General features: G+C 35.6%; 1 pseudogene across 1 annotated transcript; it reads right to left on the bottom strand.

The window, feature by feature from the left end:
- Positions 1 to 24,205: 24,205 nt before the first annotated feature.
- LOC308339632 (eukaryotic translation initiation factor 3 subunit E-like) lies at positions 24,206 to 25,524 on the bottom strand (annotated as a pseudogene). The gene has a single exon. The product of its transcript is annotated as a eukaryotic translation initiation factor 3 subunit E-like (transcript).
- Between the last annotated feature and the right edge of the window lie 1,996 nt (positions 25,525 to 27,520).

Here is a 27,520-nt window from a genome sequence, read left to right as displayed (position 1 = left end):
CCAAGTAGGCAGAGAGGCAGGCAGAGAGGCGGGGAGGGAAGCAGGCTCTGCTGAGCAGAGAGCCCAATGCGGGGCTTGATCCCAGGACCCCGGGATCATGACCTGAGCCAAAGGCAGAGGCTTTAACCCACTGAGCCTCCCAGGCACCCTGGATTTCCTTTTTTTGAAGTGCATATTTGTCTTTTTTTTTTTTTTTTTTTTTTTTTTAGTTAACATGTAATGTATTATTGCTTTCAGAGGTACAGGTCTGTAATTCATCAGCCTTATATAACACCCAGTGCTCATTATGTCACATGCCCTCCTTAATGTCCATCCCCCAGTTACCTCTTCTCCTCACCCCTTTCCCTCAAGCAACGCCTCTGATCCTTTCTTCCCCTCTGATCCTCTGTTTTGTTTCTTAAATTTCACATATGAGTGAGATCATATAATTGTCTTTCTCTGATTGACTTATTTAAAAAGTACTTTATTTTTTATTTTTATTTATTTAATTTTAAGAGAGAGTAGGAGGGTGCAGAGAGAAAGGAAGAGAGAGAAACTTATACAGGTGCCACATTCAGTGCAGAGCCCAACATGGGGCTCGATCTCAGGGCCTTGAGATCGTGACCTGAGCCAAAATCAAGAGTCTGAGGCTTAACCTACTGACCCACCCAGCCACCCCTCTCAGAGTTCTTAAGGCCAGAAGTCCAAGATCAGGGTATTGGTAGATGTATTGTCTGGTGAAACTCTTCTTCCTGGTTCATAGACAGTTGTCATTTTGCTATATCATCACATTGAGGAAGGGGGAAGGACTCTCTGGGGTCTTTTTTATAAGGACATTAATCCTATTCTTTGTTTGTTTTTAAAATATTTTATTTATTTGAGAGAGCAAGAGAGTGTGTGAGAGAGAAAGAGCACGTGTGAGAGAGAGGGAGAGCATGAATCAGGGGGAAGGGCAGAGGGAAGAGAGAAGCAGACTGTTCCGCCTTGAGCATGGAGCATTATGTGGGTTCGATCTCAGGACCCAGATATCATGACCTGAGCTGAAATCAATAGTCAGACACTTAACCGACTGAGCCACCCAGGTATCCCTCAACATATGAATTTTAGGGGGACAGAAACATTTCATCTATAGCAACTACCAAAACTGTGACCATGCCAGATTCATGAATGAGAATTTCAGGCTTTGAGATTCTAGTCCTATTTCATGCATCAAAAGATACCCTTTTATCTACAATTTAATGGGCCACCATACTTATTCTACTTGTGTTTCTCCTCTTCTAAAAATCAAACAAACAAACGAACAAAAAGACATCTATTTTAATTTATCTTTAAGACAGTGCCTTCTGGGGACGCCTGGGTGTCTCAGTGGGTTAAAGCCTCTGCCTTCGGCTCAGGTCATGGTCCCAGGGTCCTGGGATCAAGCCCCACGTCGGGCTCTCTGCTCTGCGGGGAGCCTGCTTCCTCCTTTCTCTCTGCCTGCCTCTCTGCCTACTTGTGATCTCTGTCTGTCAAGTGAATAAATAAAATCTTAAAAAAAAAAAAAAAAAGAGAGTGCCTTTCTGTCCATTCCCCAGCTAGTTATTTAGCTTTCTGCTACATTATTAAGTTAACAGTTTTTACAGATTTTCTTTCCATTTCTTCCTACAGCAACTTGTAATTCTACCTTTTTCAGACTTTATTAAGCTCTTGGTCATAGTTGGTAACTTATTTCCTATGGAATTTTTTATTTTCTGTTTTTCAAGGAATTTAAAGCATTCTCATTGCACTTCTATTTTAATGGATGTTTTTGAATTTTTGCACAGACATATTTCACACTAAATTTACATGAGTTTATATTTACATGAAGGTCATTTCCTGTATCAAATAAATCCATGATGCATATTTTACTTTGTAAAACTACAAGAAATTAATCATCTCTAAATATCAACGATGGCCTTTTTTCATGCAGTTAAGTGAAAAAAAAAAAAACTATTGGTCTATTTGCTCATTCATCCATTCTTCTCTAACCTACTTTATTCCTGTATTTACTTATTTTTCTAATAAAAATTCACTGACCACATATAATGCTGGGTGCTGAATGGATAGAATACAATTATGTGAATTATGCAAACAGTTCAGAATGACTAAAATTTAACTTGAGACACTAGAGAAGAGTATTTTATAAGTAGGAACAGGGTTTAGAAGATGAAATGATAAGTGATTAAAATGTAGTTATAATTTAATATAGAAATGTTCTTAATTTCTCAGTAATAAGCTTGACTAATCAAATCAAAAGTATTTTGATATTGAACTGTTTCAGATGAAGCAGCACCATGATCATATCTAATTTTAATAAAAATCACTGTGGTAGCTCTATGAGAAATGGGTTCAAGAGGATGAAATCAGAGATAGGGAATAACTTGGGGAAAATTTTAATTAGTTATGATAGAACTTGTTAGCTCCTGAACAAAGGAGGAGTAGGAATAATTCAAATAGGTGATCAATAACATGGGAGTAGAAATGACCAGGATTTGGTAAGAAATTGGATGAGGGATGAAGAAAAACTAAGGAGTCTTAGTGTCCTGCCTCGCAACTCTCAAGTTCTTCAGATTGCGTAGCTTGTAGGTCCTTATTGCACACAAAGAAAAGAGAGAAAGAGAACTGAATACACATACTTCAGCCTATATGAGATACTATATTAGTCATTCTGTATGTATGAGTATGCTGGTGTATGTTATTGTATATTACCCCTAGAGCTGCAACAGCTACCTAAAGAGTACCCCTTCCACCCTGACCAAAAGCTGGGATCAGGACAATATTGGTGGCTCACTATATGGTGGAAGATGTTTTGAGATGCTTCTGAAAATATACACTCTACGGTATTGGGAGAAGCCATATGCAGGGAGGATTGTCACCTTCAAACATACTGCAGAGTTTCCCAGAGAAAAACAGGAGGAACCATTTACTGGGAAGGGTCCCATTTATGGCATTCTATTGGGAAGACATTGGATAGGGTCTTGGAAGCACTGAGGAAAACCAAGTGCTCTAGAATTGGGAACTGGAAAATCCACCCTCTGCAGGAGTTGGGACTGAAAGAAGTCACACCCAACAATAGCAGGCACCTAGCACAGGATTAACTACACGGTAGAGGATTCCAGCACTGGAGAAAGCTTTGCGCTGAAGGAGACTGGAGAGGGCAGATGGAGACAGAATGGAGAGAAGGAAAGAAAAACTCTTACTCCCCCAGTGTCCTTTCACCACTCTCTAGAGTGCACGCTGTCATGGAAATACTGGCAAAGCGAACCTGCATTATCACAGAGCAGGCAGGGATGAGTATATCTGGATATGAGAGGTAATAAGTTGACAGCTTGAGAGTCTACATCCTTATATTTTTACTTAAAAAGATACAGCTAACCTTCTTACAAGTGAAGAAGTTTTCACCTCTCAAAATTAGGACGTATATAGTTGTAACACTCATTTTAGAAAGAGGAAGAGATTGATATATATATTCTGTTATTCTGTTTTGTTTCCTTCCTTCCTTCCTTCCCCCCTCCCTCCCTCCCTCTTTCTTTCTTTCTTTCATTCTTCTCTTCTCTTCCCTTTTTTTTTTTTAAGATTTTATTTATTTATTTGACAGACAGAGATCACAAGTAGGCAGAGAGGCAGGCAGAGAGAGAGGAGAAAGCAGGCTCTCCACGGAGCAGAGAGCCCGATGCGGGGCTCGATCCCAGGACCCTGGGATGATGACCTGAGCTGAAGGCAGAGGCTTTAACCCACTGAGCCACCCAGGCGCCCCTTCTCTTCCCTTTTTCTCTCACGTTTGCTCCCTCTCCAGAAAAAGAAAATAAACAAAAATAACACACACAAAAAAAAAGAAAAGAAAAGAAAAGACGAGAAATGCAATGTAAGACTATTATGGTTACTATCTAAAATTGGTCACAGTGCATTACCTGATAGCTGTTATTTCCTATTTCCACTATGCATTCTGTATTTTTCTGTGCTCAGTCAGAACATCAGCTGATAGGGGTTTTAACATGGTGTAGTGATGTAAAATTGTGATGTAAAGATCAGATTGAAGGTCTGAGTCACTCTGTCTCTCTCTTTTTGCTATAGTTTTCCATCAACCTATACTACTGAGTTGGAAGTACTAAAAGGCAGTACAGAAAATCCCCTAGATTTCAGACATCTTTACCCTAGTATGCAGCAGCAATACAATATCTCCATGGTAATCGACATCAATCACTTCAGCAAAGAAAGGAGCCTCTTTTCCTGCCTATTGATTCAGTAGTAAAAAGGAACCCCAAATAGCCTATGGCAGTCTTATCTTACATTTGAATTGAAATTATGTCATGTCCCTTTGACATGTCTTGAAGTCTTGTCATGTCTTAGGGACTAAGACTTTCAAAATAGCAGAGTTCACAGTTTCAAGACAGAAAGCAAAAATTAGAATGGTTATTTAGGAACAGGAGTGAAAGGAATCACTTCACTTCTGCTTTGTGTTCTAGAGTCATGTGTTGCTACTTTTGGGAAGAGAGCGGGAGCTAATGTGCTCTGATCCAAACTGTACAAATCACATACTGCAACCTTTTAGGGTGTTGTCTCTCAACTGATGCCATAACTGAATCTTCGACAAAACCATTAATTTTCAATTAACTCAATCATTCTTGTGTGTTTCAGTATGTATCAAAACAAGTTAATTCCATGAGCATGAATCCATTGCTACTCTTTCTTTGTTGAGAAATTGTGTTTTGTTTTGTTTTTTTTTTTTAATCAGAAGTATTGTTATGTATATGGGTAAGCCATTCTGGCAGTCCATGAATGATGATGTTGGCAGAAGTATTACATGAAGAGAAGACATATCCATATACAGAAAATGTATATTCCAGTAAGAACAAATATCTGATCCCTCCATGGTAGAAGAGGTCCAATCTAATCAACAGCCACCAGGCTGACTTGCCTTTCCCACAGTTGTGCTACATCACAATGGTCCTCAGCATTGGCCTCCATATTAACAAAATAGACCTTCAGCCGTATTTTTAGCGAAGTCAACCCTGGTAAAAGAAATTCCATATTATTGAGCTCATGTGTAGCCTCCATTTCTATCACCAGAATCATTTTGGCCACAGGCCTACTGAGCCAGCACTGGATGGGTTGGGGAAAGATGTTTGTGGACATCCACAGAGCATATTGGTTTATCACCTGATTAATTTAGAACCTCCTCTCATTGTAAGCACCTTTTGGTGGACATCCATACTGGCACAAATATAGTCACACACTCTATGTCAAATCTGAAAAGTCCATCCACATACTTCTTTCCCAGATCTCCTTGTTACCAGCCTTCTGATGCTTTTTCTTTCAAGGTCCTGACCATCCAGTTAAAACATGAGCATCTTGTCTTTAATAATTTAAGTATGTGCTTCTGGCCATCTGTCACTAAGTATATTACTAAGTCCATTTCTTCCCACTGGAAGAACCTCTTTCTATTACTCTTCAGGGGTGACCCTAAGTGAGGCTGCAGTACTGAACCTGTCCACTTTTGGATGGTACCAACATATTATGCAAACACATGGGTAAACTAGACTTGAGACGTTGATCTTTTTTATTTGTTTTTGTTTTTGATTTTTTAAACATCTTTTTAAAGATTTTATTTATTTTAGAGAGAGAGAATGGGGAGAGACAGAAGGAGATGGAGAAGCAGACTCCCCACTGAGCAGGGAACCCAACATGGGGCTCCTTCCCAGGACCCTGGGATCATGATATGAGCTGAAGGCGGTCGCTTAACCAACTGAGGCACCTAGGTGTCCCTTGATTTTGTTTTTGTTTTTGTTTTAATCTTCAACCAACAATTTATAAGAAATAGCCCAGGAAGCCACAGGCATAGATTGTGGCAGAAGAGACTACAACAGCAATCAATGTTGAAACTGTCTGAATTACCTGCTCAAGCAACCTACTGGTAACTCTTGGTTCTGCTGAAGCTTAGTTATAATTTCTTGGTTACAGTTTGCTTATTTTATGTTCATTTATTATATATTCTAACCAAGTTGTATCAGCTGTCCCATGGAACGCTTGCAAGTGGGTTGTGCAGGTGCTCCAGAAGGCGACTTTCCAGCAAGTTTCCATAGCATCCCTATGGGTACTTTCCCAGTGGGTTCTCTCTCTCACCTCAACCATCTTCTCAGCAAGTGTTTTGATATCATGTGCATATTTGCTGCTTGTCAGCCTTGGTCTGTAGCTTTATGGATAACTTTTCTACCAAGTAGTAAGGGAAGTTCTCTTATTTTCTTATAAGATATAAACTTTAGACTTGAAAGTGGAGGCCTTCCAATTTGTTCCTTCTTTTGTACTCTGCCTTGGCCATGCAGAGAGTGTTTTTTCTCAATGTCTACTACACTTTTATATTTAGGGTTTCTTTATTAATATTTAATCTGTCATTAACTAGTTAATGAATCTTTAAGTTAAGCTTCAATGTTCAAATTATTATGTGGCTTTTATTTCATGATTAAATCCTGAGTGATAGATCATCTTCTCCCTTGAGGTCTTTTTCCCTCTCTAGATATTCCAGGGACATACCAATTTGTCATTCAAAACCAAGATGTGGCAGGAACTATGACCAGGTTTGTTGGGAAATCAATAATAAACCAGAATGATGTAGCTTAACTCCTCATTTGCTTGAAGTATAGTGGTGGTGGTGGAGAAGGAGGAGGAATAGGGGAATAAAGAGGAGAAGGGGAAAGAGGAGGAGGAAGGAGAAGAAGAGAAAAGACCACTGTGCAACAAGAGGAACTACTATGGATATATGACAAGGAGACAATTTTCTAAGGTGTTAATATTAGCGAGACATATACACTAATATTATATAGATGTCTGGAAGAAAATCTATTATAATTCATCCACTATCACAACCCCCCACCAAAAAAACAAAAAACTTCTCAGTATACTACTTTTCTAAATCTGAATTTAGAAGACATCTGCCTAAATGAATGAGCTATATAAGATTCAAGGGTATTGTTTAATTTTATTAGAATTGTGTCCCAATAGCTGCACATCCAGCTGTAGACCATTCTTAACCAACAGAACATTGCTGTCGATTTGCCATAATTTGGAGAAATTATGACCCTTTCTGTGCTCCCTGTAGATATTATGTATTTTACCTCTACACCTTTCTCAGATTTCAGAGTATGCTATAACCTCATCAATTTATCATCTGGAGAAGTTCGGTAAGAATTAACAAACACTGTCTTTCATATGATAGAATAATATAAAGTACACGCTAACTGAGGCTAAGTGCTGGGAGGAGCTATCTGAGGGAAAGTCATTTGGTTCTTCTTCTAATGCATGTTCTTCAGTAAATCCAGAAAATCATCCTTTGTGACTTTGCATAGAAACTAGCAGTATGATTTTGATAGTTCCCACTCCCCTGTACATGTGTAACTTTCTATACAATCTAGATACAGTATTCATAATTCAAAATATCCAACCTCAACACTTTGGTGAATAAAGGAACATTATGAATAATCTACTACCGGGGCATAGGATTACATGCAAACTACCCAGAAGCAATGGAGTTCATCCAATTTGAATTTTACAAAATATTTTTCCGTGCATTCTTTTGATATATTGTGTTACAAATTACTGGCTATCCAATACACAGCTCTGGGCATTCAGCGTGGCATACTTTTTTAAATTGTTTGATTCATGTAGGGTTTTTTTTTTGTTGTTTTTTTTTTTTCATGTAGAAGACACCACAAGTCTTATTTTCTATTTGTTATTAGAGGACAACAGTTGAATTCTCCTACAAAGCTCAACTATCTGGTGGCAAGAAACACAAAGACTACTCATAGATAAATTAACTTTAAGGAAATAAGAAGGCAGGCATAGGAGATAATAATGGAGTGGGCCTTGCTTTATATAAAGTAGGAGAGGTCCTCAGCCAAGTAAGAAGAGAACATTGTATGCAGAGAAATACACAAGCAAATAGGACAATTTTGAAAGCACTAGGTTTGTGATCATTGAACGAAAAGCTTCTGTTTTTCTTTTTTTTTTTTAATTTTTTATTTCTTTTCAGCGTAACAGTATTCATTGTTTTTTCACCACACCCAGTGCTCCATGCAATCCGTGCCCTCCCTAATACCCACCACCTGGTTCCCCCAACCTCCCACCCCCCACCTCTTCAAAACCCTCAGGTTGTTTTTCAGAGTCCATAGTCTCTCATGGTTCACCTCCCCTTCCAATTTCCCTCAACTCCCTTCTCCTCTCCATCTACTCTTGTCCTCCATATTATTTGTTATGCTCCACAAATAAGTGAAACCATATGATACTTGACTCTCTCTGCTTGACTTATCTCACTCAGCATAATCTCTTCCAGTCCCGTCCATGTTGCTACAAAAGTTGGGTATTCATCCTTTCTAATGGAGGCATAATACTCTATAGTGTATATGGACCACATCTTCCTTATCCATTCATCCGTTGAAGGGCATCTTGGTTCTTTCCACAGTTTGGCAACCATGGTCATTGCTGCTATAAACATTGGGGTACAGATGGCCCTTCTTTTCACTACATCTATATCTTTGGGGTAAATACCAAGTAGTGCAATTGCAGGGTCGTAGGGAAGCTCTATTTTTAATTTCTTGAGGAATCTCCACAATGTCTATACTGCCTAGAGCAATCTATACTTTTAATGCCATTCCGATCAAAATTCCGCTGGTATTTTTCAAAGAGCTGGAGCAAATAATCCTAAAATTTGTATGGAATCAGAAGAGACCCCGAATTGCTAAGGAAATGTTGAAAAACAAAAATAAAACTGGCAGCATCACGTTACCTGATTTCAAGCTTTACTACAAAGCTGTGATCACCAAGACAGCGTGGTACTGGCATAAAAACAGACACATAGACCAGTGGAACAGAGTAGAGAGCCCAGATATGGACCCTCAACTCTATGGTCAAATAATCTTTGACAAAACAGGAAAAAATATCCAGTGGAAAAAAGACAGTCTCTTCAATAAATGGTGCTGGGAAAACTGGACAGCTATATGTAAAAGAATGAAACTCGACCATTCTCTTACACCGTACACAAAGATAAACTCGAAATGGATAAAAGACCTCAATGTGAGACAGGAATCCATCAGAATCCTAGAGGAGAACATAGGCAATAACCTCTTTGATATCAGCCACAGCAACTTCTTTCAAGATATGTCTCCAAAGGTGATGGAAACAAAAGAGAAAATGAACTTTTGGGACTTCATCAAGATCAAAAGCTTCTGCACAGTGAAGGAAACAGTCAACAAAACAAAGAGGCAACCCACAGAATGGGAGAAGATATTTGCAAATGACAGTACAGACAAAAGGTTGATATCCAGGATCTATAAGAACTCCTCAAACTCAACACACACAAAACAGACAATCATATTAAAAAATGGGCTGAAGATATGAACAGACACTTCTCCAATGAAGACATACAAATGGCTATCAGACACATGAAAAAATGTTCATCATCACTAGCCATCAGGGAGATTCAAATTAAAACCACATTGAGATACCACCTTACACCAGTTAGAATGGCCAAAATTAGCAAGCTTCTGTTTTTCAATTATAGTGAGTCAAAAGTAGATGGCCAGATAATGGAGTTGCTGAGCTGATCAGGAGCAAAGGATAACAACTGAAGACACTTCACTAGAGGCTTCTAATAACTGTTCTGGGCCGTCTTCATTGACATCATCTGTTTAAACTAAATTACCCACCATAAACCTGCTTAATGAGAGATTCTACTAGTTCCATTGGTTTAGGCAAATTCTGCATATATAGTTGCATTTGTTCAGCTGAACTGTAAACATAGAGAATTCGGAGGTAACTAATTTAACACAGAGAAAAGTTTTACAGTAGCAATCATTCAGAATTTGAGTTGCACCTTGGGTTTCTTTGAGTTCAACATCTATATTCTTTGTATTACATTTAGTTTATAAAACAAGATTTGCAAGTAAAATGGTGTGGATGGAATAAAAAAAAAAATGCATGACTCTCTTCACCTAAGAAGGGACAGAAAAGAGGAAGGGGAAGATACATATAAACTTGGGAACTAGAGAGATGTTTGGAGAGGTTCTATCATATGTACTTATATAGCTGGTATTGAAAGCACAAGATTGAGTCAGACAGATTCAGAGTGAACAAGATTCTCTAGTGCAATCTAGAGTGTGTTACTTAGCTTCTTTAAACAGAATTATTAACTTCTTTCAGTCCAAATTTATTTAAAGTGAGGATAATAGTAACTGCTTAATAGGACCATTGCAAGAAATTTATCATTGGTCCTAACTTTCACATTGCTGCACACAGAGAACATGCTATATTTATGTCCCAAAGAGTAAAATACATAAGCCTACTCTGGTTGCTACAAGTTCCTACCAGTCACCTCAAAGGTTGGAAATAACAGTGACACAGAATACCTAGAATTTTCTGTGACATCCAAATTGGGAAGGCATGCTTTAGATAAAGAATGCATAAGGCACATTGCTTGATACACAGTAGGTTATCAGTAAATAGTAGCTATTATTATAGAAGAGTTTTCTCTGTGATTAAGTGGGTCAGAATTTTCTGTTTCATGTTACTCTTTGGGATACTGTAAAATATATACAGTAAAATGAAGAATTCCTCTCTCTTTAGAAGATCACATCAACTCCGTGTTTACTGAATTTAAGTTAGGGCAAGTAACATTTCTCAAATGCATTCATTTTCAGTGACAATCTAAACCCCAACAATTCAGGCATTGGCATGATACCTGGATTCATCTTTGGGATATGTAGTTCTAAAACAAAATTTTTTTCTATAAAAAGTATCTTATTTGTTCATTTTGCCTCCTGTAAAGATTTTTGATGATGAACCAAGGAGAGCGGCAATATCTATCTTTTCTTTTTTTTTCTCAGCCTTCTCAATATTTTTTTCTTTATGTTCTTTTTTTTCTATAGGATTTCAGGATTTCTTCATGTTTTTAAAATTCACATTTGCAGTAGAATTCTGACACTCCCTATGCATCTGACTGAACTGACTGAAACTCTGTGTGTGTGTGTGTGTGTGTGTGTGTGTGTGTGTGTGTGTGTATGTATTCTCTTCAGTTTCTTTTTCTTTATAAAATGCTGAGTGCATTAAGCCTAAGCCGACACCATAGCAACACAGTTTTCTGAAACTTCTTGTTCTGCCAATTTAAGAAGTTATAATATTTCCCTTAGTAAATGCTCTCATCTTCTTTATGTTCACCATTTATTCTAAAATAATGTTAAATATGATTCTGTGATTCTCACATGCTCTACATGGGATGATTATGGTAAATAAAATGGATATGCCAGATAAGGATACTGAGGGTCATGTAAGGAATATGCTTTTCTTTAGATCACTAAGTGTTGATTGATACATAAGGATTAATCCTTGGGTGGATAACCTCTGAATTTACACAGTACCTCAAATGAAATGTTCTGCCTAGTTCAAGTTTGTCTCAATGGCATATTGCAAGAAATACAGTAATTCTCATATAGATCACATAGTTACTTTATATGGTCTGGATTTATCTCGAATGTTACTTATCTATGTTATCTGGCAACATAAATTTAATACTCTGCTTCTTCCAAAAAAGACACTTACATAATGCCAGTCTAAAATAGCATCACACAATTTATTATAGCACTTATAATAAGTCACATATATTTTATCTTCAACTCTAATGGCAAACAAATTCATGAATATCTTCTTTCCTCAATAAGAAACTCTTAATTTTTGAGATTACTATTCTTCCTTTCCCCAATTGTGGCAGGCTCTTTCTTGGGCATTTGAATAAAATACTTTCACAAAATTAGAAATCCTTCACTGTATGAAAAAAATGTGTAGATGCTTTATATCATCAGGATTTTAAAAGCAATTCTATAATAATCAGTAGCTTTTCTTTAAAAAAATTTAAAAAATTGAAATACACTGAATTAAGAGATTGAAGTGGAGTAAATAGTAGAAAAATACTTATGTTATTTGCTTTTAAAAAAAAAAGAAAGGAAAAGAAAAGGAAATTAAATGTTAGCATATGAGTATAAATTTTTACAAGAAGAAAAATGTGTTTTTTTCTTCTCATCTAATTTGTGTATCTTGGAAACATCAGAAAATAGAAAATTCTTCAGTTTTGAATTACTGACTACACAATCCTTCCTGCTTTCTTTCTTTGAAAATACCAAAGACAGACATTTTTCCTCTGAGTGATGCTATAATATGTGAATAATTTCTATAAAGAAATCTCTCTATAAAATGATTATCTGAGTTTTTAAAATTTTCTTTTTTAACTTGAATGGTTACATAGTTTCTTCACAAATGCGCACTTGCCTTAGTAAAACCAAACAATGTGAATCTTGTAGAAGTCTAGAAGCACTGAATTTCTCCTCCTGATTGCAATTCAGTCCTAAATAAAAATATCAAATCCTTTTCATTAATCAGGCTTTGCAGACTTTGGCTGTTGTGAAAGCTGAGGAGAATGGGCCTGATCCAGGGAGTATCTGGGGAAAGCTCTCTTTGCAGTTGATGTGCACATTTGGTTTAGCAGATGTTCTTTGTTGATTGAGCCACTAGTGACTATATCCTAGCACTGCCTAACCTCTTTCCTTCCTTCAGTCAATCTTTTCACAGCCTGGGTTAATTTACTGACAGATGCTTCAGAAGTCAATAAATGGAGGAAAGCTTATTAATATTGAAAAATAGGAATGCCTGGGACCCTTATTATTTTATATAGAAAGATATTAGCAAATGTGTTTGAAATAAAGGGTATACCAAACCAGTGTAAGATTAAATTAATTCTAATCATTTTTTCTCATTAAGATATTAGATACTTTATAGAATTTTTAAAGACATACTCATAGGAGGTGTTAAGCCATATTCACAGGATGCAGTTACAACTATTTTTTTTAAATTTTCAAAATAACAAATGAGAAAACAGTAATGATAAATGTAAACTATATATAGAGGGAAAATATTCAATAAAGGTCAGTACATTATAATTTCTGTAGTAACTACTCAATAATGACTACTATGGACTGAACTGTGTCCCCTGAAGTCTACAGAACCTGAGCATGTAGACACCATGATCTCAGACCTACAGCCGCTATAACTGAGAGAAAAAAATTTCTGTTATTTAATCCACTCAGTCTGTGGTATTTTGTTATGGCAATCTGAGCTGACTAAATAGGATGATCAATAAATTATTTAAATATTCTTCAACTATAGAATGTATTAAAATCTTAGGTAATATAAATATTTTGTTACTGAGATTGATACTTGCCATGTGAAAAAGAAAACAAATATCAACTTTTTAAAAACAATTCCTGGAAAGTATCTTCAAAATTTTATTTAAATAGTGGTTATTCTGAAACATGTAAGAACCTTGTTATTTATAGGTAGAAGAAAGTTGTTAATTAGAATGCCAGTGATTTTTGTTGTGAAATATGGGAAAGGAGGAAAAGAAGTTGAATTTCTCTACATAATGACAGGAGAAAATTTGAACCCCTAGGGAGGAAGTTAAACAGAAGGATCAGTGATGGAAGTACCTGGAGAAGGCAGGAGAGACTCAGGTATTAGCAAGATGAGTGGGAGATGTCTATGTGTTCTATACTGCAGTCAAAGAACTGGCTGAACTTTTTGTTTGATTTTAAAGAGATAGTAAGGATGGCAGTGGTAGGTGAAGAAGAAATAGCCATATAACTTGTCAATGAGGGGGCACTGGGAAACATGAGAAATTAAGTTCCTGGGCATATTTTTTTTAAATGTTAAAGACATTCTTGACTTCCATAATCCTTGGGATTTAGGGTTTGAAACAAAATTGTATTTATCTCCAAAAAATCAGAAAGACCAAATGCCATCTAGGATACTAGGATATGTGTAGGCTGTTTATTAAGCATTCAGATATGTTTATTTTTTGCAGCCTGTAAAATATTCTGTCTTTGTTGATGGGTGTATAAAGCGTGTGTACTGATACACATGCATAGAATCTCAAGGTTTTGACTATCAACAGAACCTATAGTGTCTCAACAGTGTGTCTTGAATAATTGACATAACCTAAGAAGATCAAAGAAATCACCCAGATAAATAAATAATATGGTTCTTTTCTATATTGGTGAAAAGTCTGGAACAAGATTAATGCAGTGGTGGTGGTAGCTCATGCCTGTCAGTAAGCCAAAAATTCTCATCTTAATACCACCTCAATGACCTCTCAGTTACAAAAGATCCAGAACAAACACTGGAAAAAAATCATAAGAATGTGGACTGGGAGGCTTAGATTCTATTGAGTGATATTAAATATAGTAAGTAAATCATGAGTATGATCTATAAATCATAAATTAATCAAAATTTGATAATCATAGTCCTTAAAACTAACACTATAATGAATTAACAAAAAACCTACTGAAAGTACTCATTTCAAAATATCAATACTAAAAATATAGACTTGAAAATATATATAATGAGAATCCCATTTTAAAATGTATTAAAAGAGTAACTGGGTGTCTCAGTTGGTTAAGTGACTGACTTCAGCTCAGGTTATGAACCTGGAGTCCTGGAATCGAGTCCTGTATCAGGCTCCCTGCTCAGTGGGGAGTCTATTTCTCCCTCTGCCCCTCCCCCTTCATCTGCTCCCTTGTGTGTGCATGCACTCTCTCTCGCAAATGAATAAATGAAATCTTTTTTAAAAAATAATGAAATGTATTAAATTAAAGAAACATCTATCAAGCACTAGATACAATTGTTTTGATCCAAAAACTTGACACTTTAAAAAAATATATTTATTTTAGAGAGAGACAGCATGAACGAGAGGGGCAGAGAAGAGGAAGAGAAGAAACTCTCAAGCAGACTTCATGCTGAGTGCTGAGCCCAATGTGATTTGGGCACAGTCCTGAGCAGACTTCAAGAGCCAGATGCTTAACCAACTGGGCCACCCAGGTGTCCCAAACTTGACACTTACTAAGCCAAAAAAAAAAAAAAAAGCAATGAGGTTATGATTTAAATAAACTGTATCATCTAAATAAGACAGAAAACTGTGGTAAAAATATCTACAAAATTATTCTGGCATAAAATTTAAACAGACATTAATAGTTAATATATCACATCCCTCAAATTAGTTTATAGTGACTAGATGAAAATAAGAAAAATATAAATGACAATGTCAGCCATCATAATCTAATTGATATTCGTAGAACACCATATTTAGCAACTGTAGGATAAACATTATTCCAAACACATATGGAGTGTTCACAAAAGCAGACCACTTATTGATCCATAAAACAAATCTCAATAGATTTTAAAAAATGTATCTCTTTCAAACTATGTTCTTTGATCATAACATAATTAAACCAGAAATTTTAAAAAATGAACACACATAGAAAAGTCCCCTATATATATATATTATATATAAAATACAGAATACACACAATATATATATACAATATATAATATATATATATAAACTTATTTCTAAATAGCATGTATGTCACCATATAAAACAAAGGGGAATTATAAAATATTTTGAGTCAAATGATAATTTAAAATCAACATATCAAAATTCATGTGAAGCTGCTAAAGAAATATATAAAGGGAAATTTTTTTTTAAAGATTTTATTTATTTATTTGACAGACAGAAATCACAAGTAGGCAGAGAGGCAGGCAGAGAGAGAAGAAGGGAAGCAGGCTCCCCGATGAGCAGAGAGCCTGATGCGGGGCTCGATCCCAGGACCCTGAGATCATGACCTGAGCCGAAGGCAGAGGCTTTAACCCATTGAGCCACCCAGGCGCCCCTATAAAGGGAAATTTTTTTTTTTGGATTTTTTTTTCAGTATTTTTTTTAATTTATTTTCAGCATAACAATATTCATTGTTTTTTCACCACACCCAGTGCTCCATGCAATCCGTGCCCTCCCTAATACCCACCACCTGGTTCCCCCAACCTCCCAACCCCCGCCCCTTCAAAACCCTCAGGTTGTTTTTCAGAGTCTGTAGTCTCTCATGGCTCACCTTAACATTAAATGCAAATATTAAGAAAGAAGAAATGTCTGAAATCAATGCCATAAACCTACAACCACAGGAAAGTAGTAAAAGAACAGCAAACAAAGCATATAGTAAGCAGAAGGACAGATATAATAAAGATTAAGAGCAGAAATCAATAAAATGGAAAACCTGAAAATAGAGAACATAGAACTGCCTCACAAAATTCAGAAAACTCAGTTAAATTCATATTTCAGATAGAGTATGTTTTTTAGCATGTCACAATTTTTTTTGAAGATTTTCTTTATTTATTTGAAAGAGAGAGAGAGCATGAGCAGGGTGGAGGGGCAGAGAGAGAGAGAGAGAAGCAGACTCCCCGCTGAGCAGGGAGCCGGATATGGGACTTGATCCCAGCAACCTGGGATCATGACCTGAGCCAAAGGTGAACACTTAACTGACGGAGCCACCCAGGCACTGACTATGTCACAAATATTTTATGGAACATGATTATGCACGCAAAAATATCCAGTGTTGATATGAATTGAAATTTAATTGGGTTTTTGTATTTTTATTTGTTAAATCTGACAACCCTAAGATAAAAGTCAATAACATCAAAAGTTTGTTCTTTGAAAAGATCAATTAAGTTATATATCTCACACTCTATTGACAAAGAAAAAAAGGAGATGAGTGACAAATTATCATTATTACCAATTAAAGAGGGGATATACTCAAGATCTTTCAAATATTAAAATAATACAAAGGGAACATTATAAACAATTTAATGCCAATTATACGAAAATGAAGAAATTACTTGGAAGTCACAACTTACTAAAACTGACAAGGGAAAATAGATAATCTTATAAGAAGAGGCCAGAGAACCTCCTAACTCTCTTTCTGCCATGTGAGGATACAGCAAGAAGATGGCCATCTATAAACCAGGAAAAGGACCCTCACCCAAAACCTGACCCTTCTGGCACCAGGAGTTTGGTCTTCAAGCCTCCACAATTATGAGAAATAAAAATTTCTTGTTTAAGCTACCTAGTCTGTGGTAATTTGTTACAGCAGCCTCAACTGACTCAAATACTTTTCCATTTCTGTCATGATTGTCTAAACTTGTGGCTTCAGAGCCTTGGGAGTGAGGAGAGTAAGATGCTCCATTGCTTTTTCCCCTGTCCTTCCCTTCTGTCTAAAATTCAATTCTGCCCAGGCATTTGCTGACTTATGGGGGTGTGGGTGTGAGTCCTTCACAAGTCTCTTCTGAGGCTTTTCTGCTGCCAGGATCCAGGAAGTGAGAATTCACTCCTGGCTCAAATTTTTCCATAGCTGCTAAGGTTTCCTCCAAATGTAGAAGTCCTCTCTGGTAGGGTAACTACCGAATATTTAGGTCTTGGTAGCATTTTCTTCTTAACCCAAAATAAACTCACAGAAAATCCACCCCAGGCCTGAAAATAGTAGTATAGTCTGCTCCATTTTTATTTCTCTCTCAAATCTCCTTCTTTCTCCACATATATCGTTTCGTTCATTCATTCATTCATTCATTCATTCATTCATTCGTTTGATCTTGAGATGGCCAGAGGATCAGCCTAGTCATTCACTACTTAAGCCATCATCCTACTATTAGAGCCTTGAATATTCTTTCCCATCTTGCAGATACTTTCAAGCTTACTGTGATTTCTGTGGACCATTTCCCTTTACTTTACTGGGTTAAGGACAGCAAATTGGATATGGTATATCCTTCTCTCTCTCTCTTTTTAAGGATTTTATTTATTTCTTTGAGAGAGTGAGAGAAAGAGAGCACAAAAGGGGGGAGGGTCAGAGGGAGAAGCAGACTCCCCACTGAACAGGGAGCCCAATGCAGGACTTAATCCTGGGATGCCAGGATCATGACCTAAGCTGAAGGCAGTCACTCAACCGACCGAACCACCCAGGCACACGGTATATCCTTCTCTACGGCATAAGGAAGAAATGGTTTCATGCCATGGTTACTGAACTTCTATCAGGTAGATAATTCTGATGTATCTTTGTCCCACTTCCTGGGTTAAGAGTGGGCTCAATGGGTAATAATCCATCCTGTTATACCAATTCACTGTTATCCTCAAATTTATACATATATGGACATACTTGTGCATTTTTATCTGATTATGGTAAATAGCACAAAATATGCATCATGTGGAGTCTTAAGTGTTTGAACACATGAATGGTGAACTATGATGTTTTTGTTTAGAATTTTTTCATACTTTGTTTTTACTTTCTGTATTTTGTAAGTTCTCTGTAATTATATAATATGCTTAGAATCAGAAGAGCAGTAAAGAAAATTTAAACACAATTCCTCCATGTTAAATAAATTCTTAATATATTGCTTCCTAACTATAATTGTAACTATATAATTATGTAGTATAATTATGTAATTACAGTTATGTATAATCAATTCTAATGATATTTTATTTATTTTTACATTCCAACTGGATACAAATAACATATGGTAGTTTAAAATCATGTAATTAGGAAAAACACTAGTTTTACCAGAAAAACTTTCATAGTCTTGAGTGGTATAACCTACCATATAGATGAAAATTTTAGTTTTAAAAAATAAAGTTCACAATTGATAGATTAAAACTTGGCAAAACCTTTTGAATTCACATCGTATTGAACTATCTTCTACAACATGACTAAAAAGTAGAATTATGTTAATGAGTAAGGCTAATTGTTCAAGGCTAATTGTTCAATTAAAATTTTCAAGAAAATTTTAATCAGCTTTAATTCAAATGAACAAATGATATGATGGAAATTTTAGTTCCAGTGAAATGATAAAGTAATATTCTCTTGATTTAATTTCAGAATATGTGGAATATGTGTCAAAATTTATGTAACTACATAATTATAATTTTACTATTTTTAAAATGTCATGTACAATTAATATCTGGGCAATAAGCACAATTGAGTGCCCAGGAACACTGAAAAGATAGAAAAAAATCTAAAAATCTGGTGGAATAGATCCTTTTAGTTTCCCTTTAGTTTCCTTAACAGTATAGTCTCTTTGCCAAACTTACACATACTGTTGGATCTATGAGAATAATTTCAACCTTGTTTTGCTGGTAACATCAATAGTAGTAAATGCTTTAAATAAAATAGTAAATTATTTAGATGTATAAAGTTTCCTTTTATTTATAATTGTGATTGTGTTTTCTTTTGGACAAAATAATATTCACAAAAATCCACATGAAAATTTAAAATAAATATTAACAAATAATAAAATATATGCATATGATTCATAAGAAAATTTTGAGGAAAATAACACAAAATATGAAAAATAGTGCCAAGATGCTCTTTAATACAAAAAAATAATTTCCCCTTTCTCTAAAGTTGTGTAATTGTATCCAAGTATATAATTCAATTATTTAGGAAAATATATTTTGATACCTCTTTTTGATAAAGCCAGGAAATGCTTGATGAGCCAGATTGTCATGACTGACTAAATGGAGGTGAATTTCTCCACATAGCAATATCAAATGAAATTCGACTTACTGGGGCACATGTGAACTCGGAAAAAAATAAAGTACCTACAAATATGTGGAAGGAAAAAAAGAGGAAATTTTGGTGATAATCTGAAACGAAATAGATACGACGACAAACGTCTTAACATTTTTGCTGAAAGTCTTATTATATCCCATTTCTCTTCTGCCTACTCAAAAGCTTTAAACAAATCTGATACATATGATTTCTGTTAATGGTTATTTAAGCAAACAGGGAAATTGAATATCTTATGGTTCTGTAAGATGAAATCAGTTATAAAAGACTTCAAGTTGAGATTGGTAATTTAATGAAAAGAGAAAATTAGAGCTGGAGGTGACAAATCAAATGTAAATATTCTCAGAGATTTTCTATTCAGGACGTGTATTTTTTTCAATGAAAGTGAGGTTTTAGGATGAAGTCAAGATACTAAAACATAAAAAGAAATGTTGAGGTTATCTGTGTTGCAGACTCAAATATTCAAAAACCATAAAATTAGTAGTAAAGCATAGAGGCAGTACAATGAAATGATAATAATGATATTAGAGTTTGAATGCACATATTCAGAGTGAATAATTTTAGTACAGGCAAAAAAGAAAACAAACAAAAAAACTGTGACTACACACACACACACACACACATACACATAGACACACACACACACACACACACACACACACAGTTTTTCACTCTCTTAGTACAGTAAAATATGCCAAAGATATTAACTTGATCATGGTCTGTTTCTTCTATGAAATTTACATTTGGCCACTATCCTGATTGCTTTTCTCAAAGACAACTGGTTTATGTACACTTAATTTGAAAGAGCACCATCTAGATTCATCACCAAATCCTGTCTTTCTGAAAGACTACTAAATATATTTTCAGTATTTCTGATCCATACTAGCCAAGAGAGATCTGGACACCATTCATCACTTAGGAAATGCGACAGAACAATTTGGACTGTCCCTTAAATATTTGTTGTCCAGGTGATACAGCCAACAATGTTACTAAACTGAGGAATAATGGTTTTATTGGTTCAGAATTGCTTGTATTTCAAGTTAACTTATGTATTAAATTGAGAGAAGTTACTTTAAAACACTTTCCTGTTTCAGGTCATTTGTTCCCTTGTCATTTTCCATAAATGCCTAAGTTATGTCATAGTGACTTCATCCAGTGTCTAAGATTCTTTTTTAGAGACATCTTTCTTTATTTTTTTTTTAAAGATTTTATTTATACATTTGACAGAGAGAGACACAGCAAGAGAGGGAACACAAGCAGAGAGAGTGGGAGAGGGAGAAGCAGGCTTCCCGCCAATCAGGGAGCTCAATCCCAGGACACTGGAATCATGACCTGAGCCGAAGGCAGATGCTCAATGACTGAGCCACACAGGTGCCCCTAATTACTATACTTCTTCCTTTTTTTTTTTTTTTTTTTGGCTTGGTGTCAAGAAAAATTCTTTATTTTTTTCATCTTTCAATAGTTTCTCTACCAGTAGTTTGAATAGTTAGTATTACCAATTAGGTTTTAGAAAAATTTCCCCATTTAACAAATATCCTCTCCTTTCTTTTGTGGATAATACTTTATTCCCCGCCCCACCCCTCAATCAAATATAAGTGAAGTAAAAAAATTGAGTGATTAACTTTCATCAGAAATTAAAGAAAGTTGCGACATTAAGTTGCACGTATGGGACTGAAAAATATCTCCAATGAATTCTAACAATAGCCAAGTCCTGTACTCACAACCTGCCTTAGATAATTTGTTTTCTGAAGTAGCTCTGGAAATTTTATTTGTGTGCCTAAGCTTCTCTGGTTCTATTTTAAATTGTCTTTTCTCTTTTATTATTTATATTGGAAATGCTTTTGATTTAGTTCATAATCTTCCTGCAAAAGATACATTGTACTTTTGTGCTTCTTCATACATTATACATAACAATAAGCAAAATTTACAGCAGTGTAAGCAAAAGAATAGTTAGCTTTCCTGCAGTACACAAAATTCAGCCAATTCAGCAAAAGCCTTAAAACTCTAGAAGAAACATCTCACAAGCTGCGTGTGTGTTATAGGAAGCCCTTCAAATATGTGTGCATATACATTTTTTTTAAACTTCAAAGAAAATTGAATGGTTTAGTAAATTGAAAGTGGCAAGTAGAAACACAGCACTCTGTTTTGTAGTAACGGTGTTCGGTACGGCAGTTCCAAGTCAAAGATCTTCCATAGATTTTGTTAAAGGAAAACACTACTAATTTCAGATTTCCATATAAGGACTAAAGCTATTTTGGTTGTATATATAGTTGTCATATGAAGAAAGTACTGAAAAACAGAAGAGTCTGACCAATATTCCCTTCAGCTCGACTAAAAGTTAGGTTTCTTCCTGACTCCAAGCCTCTGACCTTCCTTTTATTTACATTAGAAACTACAATTGTGAACTATTTTTCCTACTTGTTTGAGATGTGAATCTTCTCCCAGCCTCTTGCCAGTTTTACAAACCCAGGAATATTTTTCACAAAAATCTGGGAGTCATCCCTTTGAAATACAGTCCTCCAGGAAGAGTGTCTATCTCCCAGTCTCTGAGGGTGGGTAGGAGCCAAATTTAGATTAGTACCAGTTAGTAAACAGGGATGACCTAACATCGTCCAGAATTTTTCCAGTAGTTCATCCCAGTGTTAAAAGTCCTCCTGCCTTTTGTGTTGGTGGAGTTGAGCTCAGTTTTTCTGTCCTGGTTGCAATACTCCTGACCCCTTATTGGAGTAGTCTTGAACATAGTCCTCATTGCCTGTTAAACTCCATCCAGTGAATTTTTTTTTTTAACAAGTCTTTTTCTAAAATCACGATATGCAGTAATCTCTAGGGAGTCCATTTCTATAAAACCTTAACTTCAGGAATGGCCTAATTGAACTGTATTTAAGTGTGATAAGTGATGCTTTCCTAAATGCCTATGCAATTACTAATAATTAGAAAAAGTGTTTTTTGTTCCTCATTTAAATATCTTACTTTTAACAGCTATAGCTAGTTATTCCTTGGTTTTTATTTTCTGGGCCTAAACAACAACAACAAAGATATCTACAGAAGAAATTCAGCTCTTGTATTCTGAAACATCATTCTACATATAACAAATTTCCTGGGTTTCCTCCTTGGTAAATATATGACAAGGGCTAGAGTTTGTTGATTTCAGCACATAAGCCTCATTATGTCCTTGGCCCTCTTTATTCTTAAAGGGAGATGGATTCTTTTTAAAAATATAGTTTAGTTCTAACAGGGTTTTACATCTTAACAGTTTTTTGGGGTCTTGTATCCCAATAAGAATTTTATGTAAGGCATAAAAATTACTCTCCAAAAACTGCATCTTTACATAGACAATTGAAATTATGTTTGAATATCCAAGGGTTGATGGAACTCTTCAACTGGGAGATACATATTACCTAACATAACTCTGCTTCCAACAGCAAGTCCTCTTCAAACTGATTTAGTGGAATAGTATACCTGTTCTCTGGCCTAATATTGGCTCTTGTTCCCTCTGCTGTTACTGCTTCATATTCCTCAACTCCTTCTGTAACTGAAGGTGTTTCTATGTTAATCTGGTTCTACTACTTAAAAATTCTCCCATAAATTCAGAGATCCTTTACCCATAATACTCTATTTCCTAAGTCAATGAGATTTTCAACCAGAAGTAAGTTAAATTACACTTGAAATTTAACTTCCTCACTGTTGTTCATTTCAGTTAGATTTCCTGTTGGAACTACTGCTCTATAAAATCTTTAGCAGATTTTTATCTCTGCTTCAGCCGAATTCATTTTTAAATGGTCTCTAAATATTCTCTAATATCTTTTCTATGATTATTTTCTCCATTGTGTCATTTTTGTTCATACTTACTACCTATTAAAGAATCTGTCTAGAGTTGTTTTATCCATACATCTAATTATTCCATCAATAATTGCTATTTTGACCTTACTTTTTGTACTTGGTAAATTACTATCAACATTCCCAAAAAATCCCCACCAAAGTCCCACAGATTGAATGGCCCATGACAAAGTGTCTTTTCCCTTATTAAACCTGCTTGGGAGTTTGCAAAGTTCTTGCCCAACTGTTATAGCTCAGTCTGGTTAATCTTGAGCCAAGTGATCATCTTTTATCTATGTTCCTCTAGTAGGGAATTGAGACAGATTGCTAGAGAATTGACTGACAGAACTGATTATCAGCATTGAGACGATGATTTATCTTATCCCTGGACTAGAGAAGAGAACATATGGTCAATGACTCCACTGATACAGAACTGATATTCATCCTTGCTTCCTTGCTCTTGTTTTATGCTAGCGCATAACTTTGCACCTTAAAAATATCTCTCATTATGTTTCCTGAAAATTATTCTTAAAACTTCATAGCCCAATTGATCTAGGTGGTCAAATTTATTCCTTTCCTTGCCTGCATCATGCTAAAAAAAATCACCTTATGTTATTCTAAAATAAAGAAATTGACATTAAGTTATTTTCTTTTATATCCCAGAAATGTAATGGAAAGTGTGAGCCATTATCAGCATGCTGTTCAAATATTAAATATTTGTAGCCTTAAGTAATCAGAAATCATTTTGTATGTTCTACTATCTTCTTTTTTTAATGTAACAGTAAATTTTATTCAAATTTCTCAAAATTTATATTCAGTGTATTAAGTGCTTCTAAAACATATGTCACCCTTTATATAATGGTTTTATTATTTCATCTTTATTTTACAGTTTTTTCATCTTGTCTTTGCACAGTTCTTCAGTAGAAGTCGGAGTCCTGAGTTGCCCAGTTAGAAGCCTCTGACCCACTTTTCTGATGAAGTTTCCTCTTTCATGGCCAACATCTGGTGTTTAAATGAAAGGCTTTCCGTCTTTTCAATCACTTGCTGATCGGGTGAGACTGCATTGTTACCCATAACCACATGGACTAACTTAGAATCAATCTTCTTATCCAGTCTTGTATTCTAATCAAATTGACAATCCACTTTTCAACTTCTTCCAGAGTCACGTTCGGTCTGTCTGCCCACGTGTTAATGCCGATACACAGGTGGGTGCAACAAAAAGTCTCATATATGAAAAGGTAAGCACTTTCAAAGAAATTCTCAGGACAAGCCACCAAGAAGTCATTCACAAGATTCACATTCCCTCAGCTTTTTCCAAGACACGAAGTCAAAGTTAACACATAAGCATTCACCACATTTTGTAATTGGGTCTTTACCTGTGTAAGACTCTGTTGAATGACTTTAACCAGATCTTTTAGTACCTGCTGGCGTTTTCGAACATCTTTGTTTGAACTGATGGATGTATCAAAACAGTGCAGAATATGTGGACACATTGTCGGAATTGGATTATGATATGGTGGCTGGTAAAGGAAGAGATCAGTAATGTTATCATGACCTTTGAGGTGGGTGAAGAAAACACACAGAGGCAGTGGATAGGCCACGTTTGCTGCTGAAGAGATTGAAGAGGAGAACTCACAGAATTATTCTCTACGGTCTCTTTTAACCATAATAGCTCTTCCATAGCTGCATTCCAGTTCTACATTAAGATTTCAGAGGCCAGTTTTCCCGAGTGAAATCAAAATGTTTCTGTCTGTCGTTGGAATCAATACAATCAAGAAGAAAAGATTCTGCTGCTCCAGAGTGATTCCCACATTCATATTGGAATTCTGCGTACCTTTAGAGTGTATCTAAATATTCCTGCCTAAAACCACACCTGTCCAGCAGGTAGGTAGTCGAACAGTATATGGCCATCTCTGGTTGACTGCATCTGCCTTGTAGTTTCTGGATCTCCAGATGTCTTCACAATTGGTTCCACTTGCCTGAAGCTGTTTCAGTTTTGCAACAACTGTGGTACTTTTTTCATTCAAAACATGTGGAGTATCATCAATATCAAGGTTTTTGTATACATTCATAGCAAAGTTGACCATCTTGGTATCACTAGGAAGATCCAGTTTCCCTTGTAATAATTATTTTTCATTATATATCCCTTTATGGAGAAAAACTCAAGCAGTGGAAAGAGTAGATGCCAATCTAAAAAGTGTATGATGGAAATAGTCAAGTTGTACTCCACCATCTCGCCAAGGCCAAAGTTACTACTACCTTCTTGACATAGGCACAGGAAAGATTTAGAGATTCAACAAATCTAAAATAACTTTTATTTACAGTGGAGGACAGACTTTAAGGTGACCTCCATGATCTCTGTTTCCTAGTGTTCACACTCTTGTATTAATCCTTCCCCTTCAGAGCAGGAAGACATGTGACTTGATGTAAACAATAAAATATTGCAAAGGTGATAAGATGTCTGTGGTTGTATTTACAAAAGATTGCCAAGACCGTAGTACCCATCTGGCTAGCATCTCTCTCTCTTGCTCTCACTCTCTCTCTTGCTTCCCATCTCCCTCTCCCTGTCTCTTTCCATTACTGGTTTTGAAGTGTCAAGCTGCCACGTGTCTTATAGCTACAGGAAAATAAATTATTCCAACAACCTGAAAAAGCTCAGAAGTGAATTTCTCACCATTTGAGCATCTGGAAAAGAAGGCAGTCTGGCTAATGACTTGATTGCAGCATTATGAGCCCTGAAGAAGATAACCGGTTAGTCTTGCCTGGACTCCTAAGCTACAAGAACTTGTGAAATAATAAATGTGTGTTTTAAACTGCTACACTTATGGTAATTTATTACATAGCCATAAAATGAATACACTGATAAATGCTACTTTTTTGTTGTTTTTCTATTTCACTTATTAACGTCATCATATATTCATTTATGTAGGCTCAAAACATGTCACCATATTTTTTTTTTCTTTTCCACCATTACCAACAATACCCAGTCATATGGTAAACCCGATCTGTTGCATCTTAGTGATATTATTCCCCTGACCATCCAATCAAGTAATAGAATATTTCCATAAACAGATATATGCATATATCTATTCACTTATTCTCACCCCCAATCCTAGAAAAACAATGATATGATTTCAATCATCATAGATTAACTTTACTTTTAAAACTTAAACTTTTGTGTCTGACTTTTTTCACTCAGTATGTTTTTGAGATTCACCCCTATGTGTATACGCAGATCACTTTCTTTACTCATTCACTCATTGATAGATTTTGTGTTTTTTACAGGTTTAGACTAATGTAGATAAAACTTCCTTAGTTGACATGTGTTTTCATTACCCCTGGCACTATATCTAGGAATAAAATGGATGAATCACAGGCTAAGTGTATGGTTAACATTATAAAAAACTAACAAAGCAGGGCATCTGGACAGCTGAGTTGGTTAAGTTACTGACTGTTGATTTGGGCTTAGATCATTATCTCAGGGCTGTGAGATCAAGCCCCAAGCCAGGCTTTGTGGTCAGCAGAGAGAGTCGGCTTCTCTCCCTCTTCCTCTGCTCCTCCCCTCATGTGCGCTCATGCATGCACTCTCTCTCTCTAAAAATAAATAAACAAAATATTAAACAAACCCCTGGCAAATCATTTTATAAAAATAATATAATATTTTGCACAATAAATAAAAGTTCCAAGTACAACCAATCATGTCATAAATTGATATTGTTTAATTATAGCTATTCTGATGGGGTGAAATGTCTTATTATAGACAGATTTTATTTTGCTTGTCAAATATAAACTTTCAGTAAATCTGCTTTGCATATCTCTCCTTTCTAGTAGTCAAATACATTCAAGCATAGTCTAACCACACCTTCTACACATGATGGCAATATTCTATTTTATGTCTTTATTTCCTTTCCATATATTGCTTAATTTTTCATCCTCATATCAAATTTAAATGAATTATCAAACAGCACTTTCATGTCTCCTGAGAATTCTTCCTTTATTGAACAATTAATGTAAAAATAAATAATTCTGTGTATCATAGTCTTAAAGCAGTGATTTTAGAAGTATCATTCCAAAACCAACAGCATAAGGATAATTTGGGACCATGTGAGAAATGCAAATTATCCGGGTCCTACTGAGTCAGAAACTCTGTGGGTGGGACAGTCAATCTATGTTTTAATAATTCCTCCAGGTATTTCTGACGCCGCTAAAGGTTGAGAGCTTTGCTCCTTTTT

The sequence above is a fragment of the Martes martes genome (genome assembly GCF_963455335.1).
Source record: "Martes martes genome assembly, chromosome: 3".
NCBI classification, from domain to species: Eukaryota; Metazoa; Chordata; class Mammalia; order Carnivora; family Mustelidae; genus Martes; species Martes martes.
The sequence above is the reverse complement of the archived record's forward strand: the minus strand, read 5'-3'. Positions and strand labels throughout refer to the sequence as shown.